At 33.1% G+C, this 18,508-nt stretch overlaps 1 pseudogene; it reads left to right on the plus strand.

Annotated features, from left to right (window-relative positions):
* The window catches only part of LOC139438277 (lysine-specific demethylase 6A-like), a 58,976-nt pseudogene that overhangs the window by 10,990 nt on the left and 29,478 nt on the right, over positions 1 to 18,508 (plus strand).

The following is an 18,508-nucleotide window of genomic DNA, read 5'->3' on the forward strand; positions in this document are numbered from 1 at the left end:
TGGAATTACTAATTCTGTCTTTGAGGAGTTCAAGTCTGCTTTTACATGTCTCTAATGTATTTTTATTGTCATCCATTATGTCTTCCTTTCATTCCCATAAGCTGGTTACCTTTCTGTGCTGGCTTTCAAATTGTTCTTTATGTTCACCCAGTGTCTGTGCTCACCAGTGTTTTAATATTATTTATTTCATTAGTGGTATTTTCTTTAAATTCTTTGAACTGATTTAAGGGTTGTGTGATTATCAGTGATTAATTGTCTTAACTCCTATATCGGCTCAGGGTATTTGGTTAGTTCCCCACAACACGCCCCCTCCCCCCACCACCCCACAGAATTTAAAGAATACTTTATTAGTTTCTATAATAAAACCCATGTAGATAAGACCAAACATATTTAATACAGTACATTACAATGGAAAAAGATTAAATTTAACATTTCTGCATCAATATGCTTGTTAATTTATGTATAATCCCAACTCACCATGTACAATTGGGATAGCTTTTCAAAAGTTGACAGCACAGCTGAAGTTTCCAAATGGCTAGTTCTTTATCTTGGGCCATCTTTTCCTGTTTCCTAGTATGGCTTGTAATGTCTTGCCAATGTCTAAGCAACTGAAAATGTTGGTGAATTTACTCTTATGGTCAATTTCTCTATTTTGCCTATGTATTTTTCCCCACAGCTCTTTGATATTTGGCTCAACTCTGTCTTTATAATTGCACAATTTAAGTTATCAGAATCAGACCACACACTCACTAGTGGTGTTCAGATTTTCTCCTCGGGTTAGAATACAGAGTGAACTGAGAACAGATTTGTTCATGCAATTTCCAGACCATCCAGGAGATGGTGCACGTGAATGCACCTCTCCAAGGAGGTGTTTCAGTCTGGGATTTTCTGTGTGGAGATTCAAAGCAGGCAAACTCTCCAAACTCTGAAGAAAAGCACCTCTATTCCCCTTTCTTTTTCCTTTGAAACTCCTGACAGAAAGAAAGACGTCTCTTCTCTCAGTCAGCTGTGGTAAGCCATGGATTTTACCCCAGTTTATAACTTGGAGATAGAGGAGGGGATCCCTTTCCAGTCACCATGGGGGCTTAGTAGCTCATTTTTGATGTTGTGGCTTCTTTGTCTCTGTCTCTCACCTTTTTGGGAGTTGTGTAATGCTGTCCTGGCCTGCTGAGCACCAAAACATTTCCTGCAGACAGCTTTGGGCTTTCTTTATTGTTTTCATGCGAGCTTTGAGCTCAGCTTGTTAGTTTGACTTCATCTTCCCACACTTTGCCAAGTATACTTTAAAGATAACATTTACCAGGTTTGCTTTTATTAGCTTTTCCTTTGTTTTGGAGTATACATCTTAAACTTTTGCTGTTGCAGTAGTGATTTTTAGTCTTAGTAGCATTTTTTGTTGAGGAAGAATTGTGGATAAATGGAATCATTTTGAGATTTCCTTGTAACCTTAAAAGAACATTCTTAGACCATATCTGTGGGAAATACAACATTTTAAACTCATAAAAGTTTATAAATAATTTCCTAGAATATTTTATTCCACAAAACTGCCTTTTTTCCCAATTTTAATTTTAACTATTTTTGTACCTTCATTAAATTTTGTAAGCTGTCATGGCATGTGTTATAATAATTTTTTTTGAAAGGGTTCTGGACCAATTAAGTATTTGTATAAAGAATACATAGTTTTCTGAATATTATAAAATAGGATGCAAATTAAATTATTTCTTTTGTAACAATAGGATATAGCAACTTATTAAAATGTCATATTCTGATGATACCTTGTGCTCATTGTGTTTTATTAGCTGATAGATATCTGAAACATGGCCTATTACCCATGCCTGATTAGAGTTAAAGAAATATCCAGTGATAAAGTAAAATGAGCACTTTTACTATCAGTTATGTTTTTTTAGTGCTTGAAACTTTGATGATCATTATTATGATAATCCAAATTTACTAGCTAGTTCTTTGAAATAATATTCATTTGTTTTATTTGACTTCATTGTTTCACTAAATCATGGCCATGAATTTGTTGGTTTTTGTGTAAAGATTTAAGCATTTTGTTTTTCTCCAATTCCTTCTTTTCTTTCTAATCTTTAAAGGAAATATCATTCTGCAGTGGAAGCCTATAACAACTTTTGATGACAGAAAACCTTCTTTCACAAGTAAAAGCTATGGTATTATAACAGTTAGGTATATAAAATTTACTTTTAATTATACATTAATGTGAGGAGGTTTTTCTTCTGATGAACAATATTTATTTACCCTTCTCCTTCAAAGGCAATTTTCATTAGAAATCTTTTTTTAATGTTTATAGTTGACATTATTTTGCTATTTTCTTTGTCTCTAACATAACATGCCTGTCAAATGTGTGATTTATGTGTTATGTTTTTCCATTCTTTATCCATTGTTGGTGTAATTAATCTGAACCCATCAAATATCTATCTACAATGCTTCCTACAGCAAATCCTTTGAAATTCCCAAATTTATCCCCCAACACTTGACCACAGGAGGAATTAAAGTACTTCCTTGAGCTTACCATGCTTGGAAGCTAGAGGTACTAAAATTATTCACATAGCCTTTGTGTGGGTGTTAAATTTTTTTCATAGTTTGTTGAAATGTAAATTATAGGAAACACGACTATAAATTATAAAATATCTAACACTGTAGCTTTTCAAAGCAGTTTGTTCTCAAATGTAAGATAAAGGAGGAATGCTAGCCGTAAGAATTCTCTCTTTATCTGTCAGACATTAGTACTCATATTCCCAACTGTTTATTTTGTTGCTTAGCTGTCTTGGAGATATTTAATATTTGGGTGCCTTGTTGTTTTTGTTGAGTGCTTTTTATATTTTCTTTTTTCAGTTTTTTTCTTTTTTATTGTTTTTTTTTTTAAATGTTACATGAGCTAGTAGTTCATTCATAATTTTTAACCAATTATGGAATTATGAATGTTTTCATAATGTATATATGTTGTTTGTACTTTCAAAAACAGTTAAGAATATTCCTTTTTCTTCATATTAATGTATATCAAATGAATGATTTTGATGTAAGTATTATGATATGAAATGGAGGAATATCTTAAGTTTTTTTTCAATTAAACCTCTAGAAATGTTTATTAGGACACTAGAAACATTTGTATGTTCATTGTTAGTTAAGGAAATGAAGTGTTGACTGTAGAATAGACAGGTCATTCATTCTAATAAAATTTTAATGCAAATTATTCTTTTAAGTATTTATGAATTCCTGCTTTACTGAAAAAAATGTGTCATAAGAAAAATGCACATACCTTTGAAACTAAAGAAATAGATTGAATGATTTTGGTATCATCTGTGTCTGAATATCCATTATATTAGACTATAAACTATATTTCAGAGCATATAAAAGGAAGCTTTTGGTGCTTTTATAACTACATTCTTTGATGAACATAAGTATACTTTCCTACTTGATTTTATTTGTATATTGAGCCTCCTTGGCTGTTTGCCAATGACACAAACATTTCCCTTTAGGTCTCAGTTTCATCAGGTCTTTTTCTTATTAATAGTAACAAGAGAATTAAAGGAAGAGCAAGGAAGAATACAAATGTATTGTTGTCTTACTAATATATAGTTTCATAATCCATGTTTTCTGTAGCATAGCTACCATTTTAAAAATAGAAATAAGGGATATTTATTTTATATATCCTATATAATTAGAGGTGAAATTTAATTTATTCACAACTGAAATATTGCTTCTTATTTAATTTGATGGTTTCATATATACTACTACATCATCCAGTCTTTTGATTGACCATGTAGTATAGCCAGAATTGTAAGTATTTATTAAGCAAAAATTTGGGCACTTTCCTATAACTTTGATAGTTTCCAATTTTGGCTTTGTAATTCAAGCTAAATTAATAAATTCACTGAAATATTTTAATTTTACTGCTTCATATTCTTAAAACTAGAACAATATTTGTATCAGGGATAATTGCTTTTAATGTTTTTATTTTAGATTTGATGCATCATAGATCTACTAGGAGACAAAGTCACTAAGGAAAGCAATGCTATTCAATATCTGCAAAGGTCTCTGGAGACAGAGCTTAATTCTGGCCAATCTTGTTACTTCCTTGGAAGGTGATACTTACTAGATACTGTGTGTGCCTTTGTTTATTTCTGCTTGAGAGTTGATTTTCAGTCTAAAATGTTATGTAGTATAATCTGGCCAGTGACTCAATATTTTAAGTACATTAAAACAAAAGATTTCAGGAGTGGATATTAGGCAAGTGGTTGAGCTTTCCATGTGGAAGATACTGAGTTTAGTTGCTAGTGCCTAAAAAAAGAAAGAAAGAAAACAACAAGCAAAAAATAACCGGAAAAAAACCCAACAACCTAGGAGAGCTGATGCGGCTCACTAGCAGAGTGCTGGCTTCCCACATATGAGGTCTCAGGGTCAGGTTCAATCTGATATCTAAATAAATAAATAAATAAATAAATAAATAAGATTTCTGGGAGGTAAAATTGATACCAGCTTTGTTTGTACTTTCTAATAGGATGAATTGCTTTTAGTGAGTCATTTCTTACTTTCCTCATTAAATTTTGTTTTCATCCTACTAGAATTGCTGGTTTCTAAAAAATCTTTGTCCTTTCAGAAATCACTTGTATGATTTTTCTATTAAATAATTACATTCACTCTGATTTCTATCATTTCTTAATATATTTACATAAAAGAAAAGAGAATTGATTTCTTTATAGCCAGAAGACTGTTAGTAGCTTGAAGAAACTTGTTTTTTAATTGTGATTACCAATTTTGCACCTTACTGTGGAAATACGTGCATTAAGCATATATCTCAGCCACAGTTCTACTTGAAATCTTAAATTGAGAAAATGGGTTTGCAGGGAAAGTTCATGTAATAATAGATTTTTGCAATCCAAAATAACTTGGCCTTTCCTTACTTGGAGTATTGAAGTAAGAATCCTAAAGTTTCAGTCTTCTCAGATATCACTATTATTATTTTTTTCTGCTTGTATACCTGCATATATAATGTAGATGAAGCTGATAGATTATGTGTTTTATTACCATCAGATTGTATTTTGGTATGGTGGAAAGATCAGTGCCTGAGAGCTAAGATTTGGATTCAAGTTATGAGTTTACCACAGACTATTTGTGTAATTATTGATTTTCCATATAAACCAGTTGATATCTTAATTTTCATTAACCTATTAAATGAGAAAATTAGATTTAATCTCCCAAGTTCCATTGTACAAGTTATTAAGGTGAATTTTAAATTCCCCGGAAGTTGCCTCAGCTCCCAAACACCTATCCAATTTGAACATATTTCCAACTTTGCTATTTCTTTTGACGTTTTGCCACAAGTGCTATATCTATTTATCCATCCATCCATCCATCCGTCCATTTTCTAAACATTTGAGAATGGATTGTGTACATTATGCTCCTTGAAGATATAATACTCTCATATGGAACAAATATCTTCAATTATGTAACCATCCAAGTGCATTTAATCAAGTTGAAGTAATTTAACATCGATATAAACTTTACAGGGTTTTTTAAATTTTTAATTTATTTTTTTAAAAGAGATATAGATCACACAAAATGTTACATTAAAAAATGTAAGAAATTCCCATATACCTACTCCCCACATCCCCCACTCTTCCAACATCAACAATTTCTTTCATTAGGACTTTACAATCTTTATATGCCACTGATTTCATTTGTCCCAATAATGTTCTTTGGAACCTTTCCTCCTCCTTTCTTAGTTTCCATCTAGGATCAAGTTTTGCACTTAATTGTCATTGTCTCTTTAGTTGCTGTTTCCTTTCCTTTTATTGTGAGAACATACATATAATATAAATGTTCCTATCTCAGCCACTCCCAAGCATACCATTCAGTGGGATTAATCACATTTGCAGTATTGCTAAAGCCTCACCCTTTCATTCCTAAAACTTCCCCTTCTTCCCTGATGGACATCCTGAATCCCTGTGTGTTAACTCACCATTACCCCTGACTCTCATCCCTAGCACCCATTCTCTCAATTCTGTCGCTCTAAATGTATATAATAATTTATGTAGTTACTATGGGCTTAAATTTAACATCCTAAATCTTTTAACAAACACTTGTTTAGATACCGCCTTAATTTCAATAATTTATGCAGTGTTTCTGTACCTCTCAATTCCCCCACCTTTATGAAGTTATTATCACAAGGCACATGTTTTTATACATTATGACTTACCTTACAGTCATATATTTACTTTTTAATTCATTTAGGAAAAAAAAGTGAAGTTACAAACCAAAAAATACTATCAACCTGGTATTTACATATACCCATGTTGTTACCCTACAGGAAATCTGAAATCTCCATTTCTTCATGTGGCTTAATTTTATTGTGTAATATCTTTGCCTTTCAACGTACATATTCATCTGCGCTTTGTATATGGCTGATCTCCTCTAGTTTTTGCTTATCAAGGTGTCTATCTTAAATCTCTCCCTCTTTTCTTAAAATAAATTTTACTTATTTTTCATTGTGTAAAATATGTAAAACTTATATTAACCATTTTTCATTGGTCAACCCTTAGGTAATAAGTACGTCAACAATTTTATGTAACTTTTACCACTCTGTTTCTAGACTGTTTTCATCATACCAAATTGCTATTCAAGTTTTAGAAAGGTTCAAGATGACTTCATATCTTGCAGGCAATCTATTGATCAATCAGAAGCAAGTGTAGATACCTGGTGTTCAATAGGGTAAGTCTATTTAAGAAGTTTAGTTGATAGACAAGGAATATTCACTGATAATACTATATAATTTGTAATATAAAATCAAGTAGTCATATTTAGTCAGCTATTCTTCATTTCTCTTTCCACTGTACTGTATCAGCAGCAAAACCAGCCTATGGATGCCCTACAGGCACCTATTTGTGCTGTACAATTAGATTATGGGCATTCTGCAGCCTGGATGGATCTCAGCATTCTGTATGCATTCTGCAGCCAACCTCAGGATGCCATTAAATGCCATTTAAATGCAAGTAGAAGCAAATATTGTCATAATAGCTTTGCCCTTGCAGGAAGATTTAAATATTTACAGGTATTATTTTAAAATAGCTTATTTTAAAAGACACATTTTTCTCCATGATACACAGTCAGGAGGAGGGTGGCTGGAATATTTGTTTAGCTGTGCTTTTATTTCAATAACTTGTTTTCTTATTTTGTAATAGTTTGTGGTATTATTTTATTTTTATATTTTAAATAAGATATGGTATTTTTTTAAAATACATTTTTCCACATTTACATTTTTGCTGGGTAAGAATTTACTTAATTTGTCTGTACATTGTTTACTTTTTAAGTTGTGATAATTTTGTTCTTTTTTCTTTTATTTACTTATTTTAATGTTACATTAAAAAAATATGAGGTCCCCGTATAACCTCCACCCCACTTACCCCAGCCCTCCCACATCAACAACCTCTTTCATTATCATGGCACATTCATTGCATTTGGTGAATGCAATGGTTTACATTGTAGTTTACACTCTCACCCGGTCCACCCAGGGGCCATGGCAGGACCTACAATGTCCAGCAACTGCCCCTGCAGTACCACCCGGGACAATTCCAAGTCCTGAAAATGCCCCCACATGATATCTCTTCTTCCCTCTCCCTACCCATAGCGGCTACCATGGTTGCTTTCTCCACATCAATGCTACATTTTCTTCCATTACTAATCACAATAGTTCCAGAATAGAATAACAGTAAGTCTACTCTAATGCATACTCTGTTCTTCCATTCTGTGGACCCTGGGATGTTTATGTCCGCTCCACCTCTATAATCAAGAGGGGGTTAGATTCCACATGGATGATGGGTGCAGTTCTCCTGCTTGCAGTTGTAGGCACTCTTGGCTCCCTGATGTGGTGGTTGACTTTCTTCACTTCCTTTTAGGCGGCTGGAGTAAGTTCATTAAACCAGATGGTAGGAGTTGCAAGTCTGTTGAGGTTCAGGGCCTGGCTATCACATGGACAGTTGAGAGATTCAGGTCCCCTGAGTATACACTAAACCCCAGCACCAACCACAGTCTGGTAAAAGTTACCAGATAGGCTTGTGAATAAAGATCACATCTGAGTGTTCCATCACACTCAGGAACACATTTTAAAGAAACAAACACAATTTGTTACTTGTGCTTGAAATTGTGTGAAGATGCCTGTGAGAACTCTGTAAAAGAGTTCAGCTTTGTTCTCATATTCACAAAGTATATTCTGCCTGGTCTTTATACTACCATCTTTCTCAAAGTCCCAAAATTAGAATCTGTTTCTTTTTGAACAAAATAAGCAGCTAGATTCTTGACGGAGATTTAATTCACTTGCTCTTACTCAAATGGGCTTGTATTAATTTGCTTTTTACATAAATTTTCCTAGGGTCAGTTGTGTAACCTTCCACAATATAAACAAAATTACTTCCTAGTATAGAGGAGGTATGGAGCCTACCAATCCCCACAAAGCTTTCCTCCAGGCAGGGTGCCTTGAACACAGTACAGCAGGTGAGAAGTGACATAATAAGTTCTGTAGGTGCCCAGCTTTAAGGGTTTTTTTCATTCTCTAGTGGTCAACCTACTTTACTAAGTCTAGAAAATCTTTTATTTAAGTGAAGAGATAATGAATTCAAAATAAAATTCCCTCCAATATGGGAGGAAATTTGAATACAAGTTTAAAAGCTTTTTTATTCTCATGCATTTGAAATTAAGGTTTCAATAAAAATATTTTAGGGGTTAATTAAAAAACAAAGCAAAATGTGGTTTTCTAAGTAGATAACATTCTTCCATTGGTGATTCCTTTGATTTTGATTTTCAATATTTACAATCACTTATGTCCACATCCCTTTGAAAAGTATGCAGCTTATAAGTGTCACAAGTTTAAAGGAATGAATTAAGAATATCCAGAACCAGGTTTTTGTCTTCCCCTGTGATTCTTAGGATTTTAAACCTCATCATCCAAATACTGAACCTGTATTAGGCCTCAATCATGCGCCAATTTCACAGCACTCCTTGCCAGTACACATGATGACTTCTAGCCAAGTAGATGTCCTGTGCAGTCCTGTCAAGAGGAAAAGAACATTTAGTCCAACAAAGGTATAGGTGCACTTTAGAAAAACTAAAAAATTCCAGTCAATAAAGAAGCTCCAACACTCCTGAGGTTATGTACTAGATAGTAGATAGTGTAGTAGACAACCTGTCCTGTGCTTTAAATTTGTGGACATTAGGGAGTGAAAAGATTTTAAACTAACTTGCTTCTTTTTTAAAAGGTTTTCTATCCCGGAATCTTAGCATTCTATTAAATAAATAAAGTAGGGGATAAGTTTATCAAATAATTATTTATCTTCCTGATTTTATAATCCTAACATACTTTTCACTATAATTTATAACAATGAAATAAAATGAATGTTGGAGTTAATGGACAGCCTCCTTAGATACATTGGTAATGGTTTAGGTATGAACCTTTTTGGGTAGTTTAAGGAATCAATACATGTTTTAAATGTACAATTTTCCAAATTGATTATGTGTATTATCCTATTACTTATTTAAAATAATAAATCCTTTTTACCCAAGTGAATATTAAATATATATACTCAATTCATAGTCATTTGATTTCCCACTAGTCATTACTTTTATTATGAGGATTTAGCCAAATAGTCTTTAATTTTTTAAATAATTTTTCTTTAGAATATTTCTGATACCTGGAGTAGTGGCCATATTGTTTCACATGCTCCAGAACAGCAACAAGTTCATTTGTGGTGTCTGACACCACAGAAATTACAGGTAAGGATATTATTCTGACTTTTCTATTTCTATGTTAAAGCAGTAGAGGCACTTTAATTCTTTCAGTATTAATTATTAAAATTTGAATGGCAGTAAATTAAGTAAGTGTATACATAATTAAAATGAGCCTCCATTTTCCAGTGTCAGAAATTATGCTTGTTGTGTTTTGTATTTCATAAAGAAGTAATATATTCATGTGTTATTAAGAACTATTAGAAAGTAGAGGATATATAAGGTAGAACCTCTTTAAAGTTCCTTCTCTTAGCCACATATTTCCCTTTGCCAAATACACCTAGTCTTCTTAGTTCCTTATTTTTTTCCAGAGGTATTTTGTGCATGCATAAACATATATGACCTTTTTCCCTCATATATTCCTTTTTGACTTTCTTCTATAAATGAAAGGTAAAATGCCTATGAGTGTATAGAATAGGACTTTGTTTTTTTCCTCAAGAATGTAGCTGTGAGACCTTCCCATGTCTATGTAGAGCATTTCTGCTTTTATTATGTCTATACATTATACAGACACAGTATGTATATTAATGCATCCATTATTTGGTGAGAATTCTGTTATGGGTCATCCACATCATTTCCATTGTCAGTATTATAAACAATGCTGCCTTAAGCACTTAACACTTAAATCTCTTTCTATGTGAAGATTAGAAATTCAAACTTCACAGTGCACCCTTGTTCAGGTGGTGAATTTTTTCATTTTTTCCTACTTTTCTCAGACTTCAGAAAAGACATGGAAAATTATTTGTCAGACATTACTATCTTTGACCAGAAAAGTTCTGAGTTTTATCAATAAGGGTTTGTTTTATAACATGATATTCATTAGATTTGTTTCATAATATTCTTCTTTTCTTTCTCTAGCATTTGAAACAGCTGCGTGTGAATAGAGATAATTTAAATCCAGCACAGAAACTGATGCTGGGACAGTTAAAAAGTTAGTTTGTCTTAATGCAGCAACACCAAGTGTGTATAGCATTTATATTCTAAAATTTATCCCTGTATGTTAATGATTCATTTTACCTTCTGACAGCATTCTGTAGAATTCTTTAATCAGAACATTTTAAAATAATAGTGGACAGAGCTTTTTAGAGAAAATTGTCATAAATTAATTTAGTACAAAAAACCTGGGGCACTACTATGTTTTATGTAATATTTGATATGCATTGTAAGCAGTTAGAATTTTTATTTACTTCATAATTAAATATCCCAAATTTAGGAGGAAACATTTTAAGGTTTGTTGGATTAAAGGCTTTGGCAAGTATGTACAATTGAATGGAATTTAGAAATCCCTCATTAGATAGTGAGAAAAGGATTTATAAATTTCTGATTCATTATTTTTAATTTTCAGTTATTTTCTTTTTTTTATTATGTTGTTAATAAATGGTCTTTCCTTTGATTATAAAATTAAACAGATTTCTGCTCTACTCTACAAGTGTGATAGCTAAAAATGAACATAATTTCTTGTTTTCACAGTGTATATATTTTTTAACATAGAGTAATTAAATGTAGAATAAAATTGGAAAGAAATTGGTTATATATTTTTGAAGTCACACAAGCAGGTTTTATTTCTTGTTTTTGAACATGAGACAAACAGGAGTTGCTTACTTACAATCTACTGGAATTCCTAACGGGCCAGTAACTGACTCATCACTGCCTCCAAACTCTATCTCAGGCCAGCAGCCACATGCTGCTGTGACCAGAGAGCCTAGCATCTCTCACCCTGGAGTTCGCCCTGCTTGTCCTGGGCAGCCTTTGTCCAATGGACCTTTTCCTGCAGGCTGTGTTCCTTGCAGCACATCCAAAATGCTAGGGAGTTCAGAAATTATTTTGATAGGCAGTAATTGTATAAAAGGAAATGGAAGTGATGGAAATGTGCCTTACCTACAGCGAAACACACTCAATCTACCCATAACTGCACAAACTTGACCAGCAGTACAGAGGAGCCATGGAGAAAACAGCTATCTAATTCCATTCAGGTAACACCAACACTAGCTGTTTTGTTAGTTTCTCATAGAATATTTCTTCCTGTGATATGTGTACATTTTGGAGGAATAAGAAAAAAATTAGGAACTGATTCTATCTATAAAACTATTTTAAGCAATTCATAATTATATGAGAGTTTTAAGTGTTACTATGTGTTTACTCACTATAAAATTAATATATAATACGTCGGATAATCTGAAATACTTATATATTCACAATTCCCTATTTACCAGATGCTGACTGTTATGGATTCATGCTAATAGGTGAAAAACTAATAAAGTTTCAGTTACCGTTAATTACAAGGAATAGTGTAAGTATGAGAATGCTGAGTAATTAGGGGGGCCATGATATTTGTCTCAGAAAATTGAGGGAATTTGGAAGGAGAAAGGAAAGATAAAATGAGGCTAGTGAAGTTAAGAGTATGAAATGTGAGCATTTAGTTTAGAGTCTAGAATTTCATGAATGTCCTTTTTATCAGATATATGATATATTTGCTCCATTGTTACTTTGTTTTTAAACCTTTTACTTCTGTATATTACACTATGATGTGTCATTTTTATGCAGTTGTTCTTCTGTATTTTTTGGGTTTATTTCCATAGTGAGTGCCCAGAGTGGAATTGAAGACTCAGATGGTTAAAATTCTAGCATATTACATGTAGAGACTTTATTATTCAACCATAGAGGAAATATGTAGCTTCTTGCTGGAACACATTCTAAACAGTGTTGTTGTAGGTCATTTAGTAAAAAGTAGATTAAGTTTTTTTTTAAATTCAAGTAATTGTGAAAAATCATGTGTAACATATAGGATTTCCAAATAGCACCCTATTATTAATTATCACAACTTGTATTTGTGTGGTACATTTGTTACAATTGATGAAAACACTTTTTCATAATATATTAGTTCATGATTTAGCTTACGGTTCAGTGTGTTATGCTGCTACATAGATTTTGTTTTCCCTAAAACTAAGATTAATTTTATTAATTTTTATGGAGGAATAAGATGGTGTAATCACAGAATTGTGTATTCATCACTACCGTAAATGTTTTGCATTTTCATTACTCCCAAAAGAAAACCCCCTAATGCTTAGCAGTTACTTTTCAATCCTTTTATCCATCCCCTGCCATACATATCTGATAACTTTACGTTTTTTCTTGAAATACAGTCAAAACTTGTCAGAGACGAGAGGTACAGAGTTCTGGACACTGAACATTCAAGAGTTATCATAACAAAGAGCAAGATCAGGAAAGGCTTCACTGAGGTGCTGACATTTGATTAAATACTTCAAAGAGTTGCTGACAAACCAATGAAGATCATTGGGATAACTAAGGAGCAGTGGGTCCTCAGCTGATTTGAGGAGAAACAAGAAAGCCACTTAACTAAATAGTATAAACCAGGAGTAATCTGAGAAAACTGAAGGTTTGGGTAGTAATGTGATATGTAGGATTTGACAGATGGGGATACTCACCACTATACTAATGAGGACACGACTGTAGAATTTGTTTAGCCATGTGAGTCACTATACAGACATTGGATTTTACTCTTAAAAAAGGAAAACTGTAGGAGTGCTTTGAATTGATGAATGGCATGATCCTTTTTTTTTTTTTTGCTTAGTTTATTAAGGATAATTTCCAAACTATTAAATTTACCCACTTTCAATGAATAAAGTTATATTTTGACATTGGATACAGTTGAATATCCATCAACAAACTAGTTTTAGAATATTTCCCTAACCCCTAAATGTTCCCTTGTTCTCTTCAGTCAGTTCTTACCAATATCCCTAGCTGAGGCAACACTAATCTGCCATCCATCTCTACAGTTTTACTTTTCAAGGAATTTCATACAAATGGTATGATAAAACATTTAGTCTTTTATACCTATATTCTTATACTTAACATGTTTTTGATGTTAAATTTCATTGTTATATATAATAATAAATGCTTTTTATAGCTGAGTAATATTCTCATGTATATATAGCAACTTTTTATTTAACCATTTACTAGATTAGAAATTTTTTTTTTTTTTGGTGTTATATGTCATGTTACTGTAAGCATCCTGAAGTCTTTTGATGGGTTTTATTTCTCTGTCTAGGGGTAGAAACCTGTGCATGGAATTGCTGTTTTGGGTGGTACATATATGTTAAACTTTCAAAGATTCTCCCGAACTCCAATCCAAAGTGGCTGAACAATTTTACTTCCTATAAGCAGTATAAAGTGATTCCTGTCAAAGCAGATTCTTTTCTCCTGGTATATCTTTAAATTCAGTTCCTGGATTTAAAAGACACCAGTCACTCAGAGAGGAAGTGTTCATTTAATTGCACAAACAATGGAACACAGTAGCTTCGTGGCCAAAACTGTCTCCAGATTTGCAGAAATTCTCTATTTAAAACACCAGGATGCCAATGAGTAATTGGGGTGGAGTTTGAACCGGTTCTTTCATTAATAAACATTAAGGGCTGCAAAGGATGGGGGTAGGTGTGGGGGTGGTGGTCTGTGAATCACAAAGGTAAAACCATTATCAGAGATCAAGACATCCAGGAGAGGGGAATACTAAAAATCAGTTACATGATTTTTCATATGGCTATCAACCAGAGGAAGGTGGAGTGGTCACCCTATCAATAGAAATGTTCATATACAAAGGTAAGACTTCTCTAGAGTAACCATTACAATGGTAGGTTTATAGTTGGAAATGGTCACATATAAAGGATAAAGTCACTGTAGACATTTTCAGTAACTTCCTATTGCTATGAACAATGGTGTGTAAATATTCTTTTTTTTTTTAAGATTTATTTTTCTTATTTCTTCCCCCTCCCCGACCTCTTTCCCCCCATTGTCTGCTCTCTGTGTCCATTTGCTGTGTGTTCTTCTGTGTCCGCTTGTATTCTCATTAGGTGGTTCTGGGAACCAATCCTGGGACCTTCCAGAGTAGGAGAGAGGCTGTTACTCTCTTATACCACCTCAGCTCCCTGTTCTGCAATGTCTTCTCATTTTCTCTCCTCTGTTTCTCTTGTTGCATCATCTTGCTGCACCAGTTCTCCATGTTGGCTGGCATTCCCCTGTGGGCTGGAACCCTGTGTGGACCATCTCACTGTGTGGGCCAGCTTGCCCTCACCAGGAGATCCTGGGCATCAAAACCTGGACCTCCTATATGGTAGATAGGAACCAATTGGTTGAACCACATCATTTCCCCACATATCCACTTAATCCCTCTTTTGAGGTCTTTGGGTTATATATGTAGAAATGAAATTGCATAACATACTGCTATCTTATTTAATTTCATAAGGAAATACCACATTGGTTTCCACAAGGTCTGCACTATTTTACATTCCCACCACTGATGTACACGGGTTCCTATTTCTTCATATCCTTGCTTTTCATATTCTTTTTTTTTTCCAATAAAAAATAGCCATCCTAGTAGGTGTGAAGTGGTATCTCATTGAGGTTTTGATTTTCATTTTCTTAGAGGCTTATGATTTTGACCATCTTTTTATATGAGTATTGGTCATTTGAAAATCTTTGCAAAAATGTGTATTCAAATCCTTTTCATGTTGTTTAATTAGGCTGTTGTCTGCTTGTTACATTCTAGGGATTCTTAATAAATTTTGGATATGAAGTGCTTATTAGATATATTACTTGCAGTATTTTCTACCTTTCTGTAGTCTTGTCTTTTGCCTAATAAAAGGCCCTGAAGGTTTTACCTTATGTTGTCTTCTCAGAGTTTTGTGTTTTTAGCATTTATTTAGGTCTTTGATATATTTAGAATTAATTTTCCTATATGGAAACATTACAAAATTGTATTCTCTAGGTGACATCGAGAAATTCCTGGAAACACAGAAACTACCACAGGAGGAAATGGAATAAATAGTTCAATAAACTTTAACTAGTGAAGAGATTGAATCAGCAATTGAAAACCTCCCAACAAAGAAAAGACTAAAACCATATGACTTCACAGTAGAATTTTCCTAAACATCCAAGAATACTTAATTCCAAACCTGCTGAAACTCTTCCAAAAAATTAAAGAGGGTCAACATAAGAAAGTAAATTAATACATTCCATCATCATCCTAAAACCAAATCCAGTAAAGATATCCCATGAGAAGAAAATTACAGACCATTATTTCTAATGAATACATAAATGCAGAAATCCTCAACAAAATACAAGCAAACAGTACTTTAAAAGAGTTATAAAAAAGGAAAAAAAAATAATTAGACACCATGATTTTGTAGGAATTATCCCAGGTGTGTAAAGGTGGTTCAACATAATAACATATTTAATGCACCACATTAACAGAATGAAAGGGGAAAACATGATCTTTACAATTCATGATAAAAGATATTTGACAAAATATAGCTCCTTTCTTGATTACAAACTTAGAAAACAAAGAATAGAAAGACACTTCCTCACCTTGAAATAGGGCATTTATGTAAAAACCTACAGCTAACAACAAAATAAGTGGTAAAAGACTGAAAGCTTTCCCTCTAAAATCTGGAATAAAGCAAGGAAGCCCTGTGACCCCTGTAATTCAATATTGTTCGAGACATTGAAAATTAAACTGAAGGTGCCACATTTGAAAGAAATAAATGCTTTTCCTATTTGCAGATGACATGATTCTGCAGCAGAACCTTCTAAAAAATCCACAAGAAATTTCCCAGAACTAGTATGAATTCAATGAAAGGGTGAAGTACAAAATCAATATGCAAAAATTAGTAGTGTTTTTAGCACAAAACAATAAGCAATCTGACAAAGAAACCAAGAAACAAATCTAACTAGAGTTATACAGGATTTACACTCAGAAAACTTCAAAGCACTTCTAGGAGAAATCAGGATGTACCTAAATAAATGTAAGAACATTCCATGTTCATGTATTGGAAGACTAAATATTGTTAAGATGTCATTTCTCCCTGAAGCAATGTACAGGTCAATACAAAACCCATTAGAATGGCTAAGATTAATATTTTAAAAACTGAAAATTAAAATTGTTGGAGAGTGCTTCTTTGACTTTTTTTTCCTCCCTCAGTATTCATTCCCGTTAAAGAGGCTCTGACAATAGGATTAAGATGTATTCTGAATGAAATGTATCTCACTTTAAATGAAATTGTCTCATCATAAATGTCCTCCTTTACATGGACCCAGGAATGGATTAAATTTAAGAACATGTTTTTCTAGGTACGTCCAGCTTCAAACTACCACATTCTGTGATCCAATTTCTAGGTAGAGACCTAAAAGAAAAGGACTCAAACACATAATTGCACACCGATGTTGAAATGGTGGTATTGTTCACAATTGCCAAAGGCTGAAGTAACTTTTTTTTTTTTGTCCATCAACCTTGAAGGAATAAAGAAAATGTGGTATGTAAACATAATGGAGTAATGTGTACCCATAAAAAGGAATGAAATTGTGATACAGGCAACATTGAAAATGCTGAACACAAAGAGTACAGTACTGTATTATTTCACCGAATGAATTAAATATAACAAACTCATAAAGGCAGAATCAATACCAGTGGACTGGATGTAGATGTGGAGACATTAATTAAGCCTTAAATTATCCTATTTTCTGTTTGGAAATATGGAAATGATTTGGTAATAAATTGCGATGAGAGAAGTGCAATGTAATTAATGGCACTGAATTACATATTTAAATATAGTTAAAAGGGGAAATTTTTGTATTCTATATATTACTGGATAAAAATTTTTAAATTTATGGAATTGCAGAGCACAAATAGTGAAGCCTGTTATACACATGGAATGTCATTAAAAGTGCAATTATAGAAATGTGCTTTCATAAATTTTTACAAATTTACATGAGAGCAGTTTTAATAGGATGGGAATCCTAAATTGCATGCATTTTTTTTGTAAACACACATCTTTAATTTAAATTAAAAAAATTTAAAAAGTATGTTTTTTCCAAAATCTTCTCTTAAGAATGTCATTTCAGTTTTTTACTTTAAGTGGGCCATTGTTTTCTGTTTTTTTTTTTTGTATTTTTCTTATTAAGTCTCTCTTATTTGTTCATTATAGTTTGTTCCTTAATCTTGTATTCAGCTATTGTTGATAAAGAGCCTTCTCTGCATGCCAGAAAGCAACAAAAAAACAAAACAAAAAAGGAAACTTGCAGATTTGCTCTTCTTGCTTTTGTCCTTCAGCATTTACATAGCCTTTTATAGTACCTAAAGAACTATCCGAGGTGAAATCATATGGGTGTTCTAATTTATTTTCTGTGCAATTTATCTTGTCCTAGCCAGAAGCTCATAGTGTTACCAATAACTGCATTTACACAGACACTTTGAATATTCCAGATTGCCCCTACGAAGTATTCATTCCTTCAGTTCTGGGGTCCTGTACCATATATTAACTAATATCTTGCTTCACACATTTGTGGTTTGGTTGTCTTTTTGATGTCTCACTGCCCTTCCAGACACAAGAACATGTCAGAATGAATTCTCAGATCAGCAATACAGGGGTGAGTGTGATAGATCTGTCCTTCCGGCTGCCACTGACAGCTCTCCTCCCTGCAGAATATGGAACCAGGAAGCTGTAGGTGAATGTGGACTGTTGCCCGCCAGTGTGAGGAGGAGGATAGGGGAAGTACCATTCCAACCCCTGAAGATTTTCTTCTTATTTTTTGAAAAATCTGTTTTATTGATATATGTTAATAATGCATAGCTGTGCATCCACACTATACAGTCTCTGATATTTGGTATGATCACATAGGTGTGCATTCATCACTTCAT

Source organism: Dasypus novemcinctus, chromosome Y, assembly GCF_030445035.2.
Source record: "Dasypus novemcinctus isolate mDasNov1 chromosome Y, mDasNov1.1.hap2, whole genome shotgun sequence".
NCBI lineage: Eukaryota > Metazoa > Chordata > Mammalia > Cingulata > Dasypodidae > Dasypus > Dasypus novemcinctus.